Source organism: Pistacia vera, unplaced genomic scaffold, assembly GCF_008641045.1.
Source record: "Pistacia vera cultivar Batoury unplaced genomic scaffold, PisVer_v2 Contig4, whole genome shotgun sequence".
In the NCBI taxonomy this organism is placed as follows: Eukaryota; Viridiplantae; Streptophyta; class Magnoliopsida; order Sapindales; family Anacardiaceae; genus Pistacia; species Pistacia vera.
Genome location: NW_022196223.1, coordinates 612,009 through 617,331, shown reverse-complemented (window position 1 = coordinate 617,331; position 5,323 = coordinate 612,009).

The following is a 5,323-nucleotide window of genomic DNA, read 5'->3' as shown; positions in this document are numbered from 1 at the left end:
GCCGGCCATTGCTGGGAGTTTGATATTATTCATATAAGATGTCCTATTGTTCGAATGGTTGAGCATTAATAGTCATATTTCAATAGCGACATGACTGCAACATTTCTCCAACACATGGGGGCGCCATTATTGCTTTGCTCTGCCATTTCTCTTTCAGTTGTCCATAACTTCTCCTCTCTATCAGTAAATATCACCCTTTGTTCTTCATCACAATAAGCTTAATCTTAATTTATAAGAACCCAATTCTCATTTTGAGTGCAATGACATTCTTTTGGAGACTTAAATGAATAAATCTCTCAATGTCAAATCAAGCCTTGCATATCACTAATGAAAATTACTCACATAGTTCAATGGATTGTAAAGTCTGATGAAATGAGTTTCTTTTTCAGAAATGACACCGTTTAATTCCAATTAGTAGTAAACAAAAGTTTAACAAATTGCCTCAACGTGATTGCATTATTGGATAGTACAGAATTACAAGTTGGAGAAAGAAAGATGTCTTTGACTCTGTGTGCTACAATATATTATTTTCTATGTTAAAATTTAAGTATACTTAATGATATTCTCATAAGTGAACCTGTAGTTCCTTCATTTTGCTTTCAGTAATTTGAACTCGGGTTTTTGAATTTATAGTTATGTTTATAATTTTGTAATATCTATATATATGAAAAGTATAACGCCATGCATTCCAAGTATTGTTGTAATAAATTATTGTGAAAAAATCTTGGAAGATATAAAAAAGTTAGGTGAGAAATGTGGCATTTCAGAAGCATAAGGGGCCTGCAGGTTCTGTATCAAAGTTTGAAGAATTGCATGAAATTTGAAAACATAGATGATTAAATGTTGAATTAATAGCATTACCTCTTCATAAATAATGGAGAATGAATAGTTAATTAAGATTATGTAAGTGTAATATGGTGTACAGAAAAGCCATGCCCAATTGTCTGGCCTAATTATAATCTCCTTTTTGGTGGACCTGCTTTCCATCACTTTCTCATTTCAAACAGATAATTGCCTTGTATTAGGTATAGATTCCCTTTGACACATCATTAACTTGTTTAATTAATTGTAATCATTGTTTCTATCCCCCACTTTAAATATCTTGTTAATTACGGCTGACTTTTACAAAAACTATTAACCCTTCTGCATGTATTCTCACTTCTCATCATCACAACTTTGCCAAAACTCATACAACCAACTATTCCCATTCAAATCTCTAACACAAAACCCAATCAATTTCAAAAAAACACAATCTGCAATCGAATTTAATTAAAATTGTCAGCCATAGCTACAAAATTCAGTTGAATACAACCCATAATTGGCAACAATGAGTTAAACTGAAAGCATACAAACAACAATTCTAAAGTGGAATCTACAGTTGCCAACAAGTTTTAATTTTTTACTGCGAGCCGAACCCTGTAGAAAAAAATACATGTAATGCCTGAAACTGAAACGGTAATAAACAAGAAATAATTAAATAAAAAAGAATGGAATGCGGACAATAATTTAAAAAAAAAAAAAAATTAAGATGAGGGTTGAAGAATAATTGAGGGAGGTTGGAGAGATGAGGTAGACAGGTTGGCTGTGTACAGTGACAATCCAATTATGTGATGTATATTGTGCAAATATCCTCAACTACCACTATGACTCTGGTAAAGAAATTTAAAAAACATATATAAGTGATGTCAGACGTGGAGAGATTGGTTAAAAACAAATGATGTCACAAAGAGACAAAGAGTAACCTTTTTCACAGAAATGTAGGAGGAGATCATGTTCATGTATGTAGAGGTAAAACCAGAAACCAAAAGGCCCAACACCAACAATCATCATTCAAGATATAAAAAAAATCAAAAGAATCTTCTCTGCAATTACTTGACTTCAACTCCTTTTTCACCATTTTGATTCAATCAACACAAACAGAATGTCAATTATCTCTACCCAAAACTTTCTTAAATCTTACTCACAACTAGGTTAATTTATGTTCTTCTTTTCTTCTCCTTCATGCATACCTCAAACCGTTAAGTAAAACGAAAATACACATTCTACTTGAAAGATAATGCAAGAATTATAGAGATGTCAAATGGGTCCATGAGAATTTTGAGAAATATATACCATATCTTTCTGGATGATGAGAACACAGCTTGGATTCAGCAGCAAGGTCTGAAAAGAAAGAAGAAAATCCTGAGAATTCGCCATGTTCTCCCACAGCTTTCTTGAGCTTTCCTTTCCATGGTTCAGTAAATGAAAGTTCAAGAAAGCTGTGGAAAAGCATGACCAGGACTTGATAACAATAATAAAAATGAAAAACTCTCAGATCTCAAATCCCATGAGGATGAGGGTTTGGTTGGAGAGTGACAGAAGATCAACTATTATGTGTGTGGTGAAAGAGAAGAGAGAAGAAGGGAACGGAATGGGAATGGGAATGGGAATGGGGAATGTATACAATATATACAAAGGAAGGGGTGTGTTGTATTTGCTGTGTTGATGGATGGACCACCCTAAGCATATGCGTATATATAAACAGAAACAGCTTTATAGAGAAGAGAGGAGAGAGTAGTAGGGTTCAATTCACTCTCACTACTTTACTTGTGAGTGCGCAGTGGGGTACATTTCCAACCAGTCAGATGGGTAAACCAAACCACCGTATAATTATAACCCCGCCTTTTCTTTTCTTTTTTTTTATTTAAAAAAAAAAAGTTATTTTATTTTATCATTTTACACTTGTAATTATTACATCATACAATAAATTTTCTCGACGAAAATTTCGTATACAATAAATTTTCTTGCATAGACTGAAGTAAATTTCGTATAAATGTTATATACAGTACATATAATGTTATTAAAATAATACTAATTAAGTAAGCGAAAATGTCATTGAATATCATTTAGTTTGAACAAACACGCGTAATTGATATCATAATTGTCCCACTTAAATCTTTTCCTTTTGGTTTGTTCAATTTGTTTTTTGTTTTTCACTCTTTTATCATCTTCAAATTGTAGTAGTAGTACTTGGTAAGAGTAATATTACAAGTATCATTTATCGACAATATTTGTCGTTTGTTTCAAAAATAAGCAAAGCCCTGGTTTTGAGAGAATACTTTTAACTTTTTCAAATATCTCTTTAGAAATTTCATGAAATCTATCTATCGAATAAATGATTAACCTCTTTTGAGTTCTTCTGTGACATAAATACATATTAGTATTACTTTGAATAAAAATTCTATAATATATTTTTAGATACGTTGAATAAGACGTTATTTATTCCTTAAATTCTCATAACATATGGAGCAAGAGAAATTGGTGTGTTAAAAGGGGTTTGTGCATAATTAGATTGAATTAAAGAGGGGAAATTTACAAAATGATGCCATCCCCGTCACATGCAGGCATGTGATTTGGATGATCTGTTTTATTTATTTAATAATAGGAAAACAAAAGGTATGGGTGTTTTATGGTCCCCCAATCGTTACGTACTTTCTTTTATAACATCAAATCTGTACATAATATTTGTAATCATCAATCATGATCTTGTAACCGTCCTCCTACTTGTTTATATATATGTAATTTAATTTCCTTTTTTGCTGTTTCAGATTGTTCCTACACTTTATTAATTAACTATATGTTTTTATTGAATGTCAAAAAAGAATTATAATGTCATATGACTGTACCCTGTTGGTGTTGGATTGATTCCTACGGTAAATTGTGAAAACTATTAATGGGAGTTGGTAAATAACCATTCATTTTTGAGTGAAATGCCACGACAAACATGGGGACTCTCATGAAATATAAATATGAGTTTACATATTCTAAACATAGAAATATAATATATATGGGATGTTACCATATAGTAGAAAATAAATGGGTTAATTATATAAACTACCTTAAATTCTCAGATTATTATATGAACCTTTTCAATACTACCACGCAACACCATATAAAAACTCAACATTTATCACCCTTATGTTTGACAACTAAGAGTAGCGAGAGATTTCACCACCATTGTATGTTACTATCACATAGGCATGGCAATGGGCCCCGAAGTCCCAACCCGCCCCGTATGGGGCTGGGATTCTCCGATTTTTTCGGGGATGGGGCAAGGGTAGAGGTGCCCTTCCCCTGCTCCACCCTGTCCCACCTCACATATAATATATAAAATTATATATATATATATATATTTCATTAATTCCCTTATATATTTCACTTAATTACACTATTATCCTACCTATATAAACTCATGTTTTCCCAATTTCCTTCAACCTAAACAATTGAACAAGAACAAACCCTAACCCTTAAGTCTTAAATTTGTCACCATTGCCATTCGCCCTTAGCCGACTTCATATTGCCGTTCGTCATGTGAACGAATACATAACGAGTCTGTATTTTGGACAAGTGCAATGCCTTAGCTTAAGTTTAAACGATTAATTAAAGTGTTTGTCATTTGGATAAATCTAAACATTAAAAAAGAATTAACTATTGTATTTGGTAATGCTCAAATTGATGTTAATGTAAAATTAATGGGGCGGGGATAGGCCTCCAACATTCCCCCATGGGGCAAGGATGAGGAATTCCTGGCATCCCTGCAACGGGGACATGGTGGGGGTGGGGATTGATGTTGAGGGTGGGGATGGGGACGGTGAATGAGATCCCTACCCTGCCTCTCCCTATTGCCATGCCCACTACCACAAATCCAAGTCCAACTAGACAAATTTTGACTCAAGAAGTCATTATATTCTTATTTTGCCCTTAAATATGTTACTTAATGACTCTTGCTTAAGGCTTAGTTTGGGATTGTTGTAGCTTACTCATAATCACTTTTATATGTCAACTTTTGAAATAATCTATTAGAATATTTGTTTTTCTTAATTTTAAAGTCACTTTTGTTTTTAGAAAATTGTATATTAGCAATGTAAAAATATTAAAATAGGTATTTTTCAAATATATTTTTTTCTCCTATGAAAAACATAAAAACAATTAAAATTTTAAATTAAAAAAGTGAAAATTGGCCAAACGTCATCTCTGGCAACACGTCGACAGCCAGTGGGTTGACACCACTGATACTAGTGGTGGATCCATGATTTTTGCCCAGGAGAGGCCTCCGCAGCTCCGTCATTGTTTGTCAAACAACTAGTGAAAACTTAAAAAAATACTGAACCTTAAGCCAAAAAAATAATAATACAATATTAAGAACTTGAGAGAAAATAATGCAATAACACAATACTTTCCTACTTGAATAAATCTATGAGAAGTAAAATTTTGTGTAAATGTATTGAGTAAACCTTGAACAAAACCTTTTTTTTTTTTTTTTTTTTTTGACTTCCAGATATTA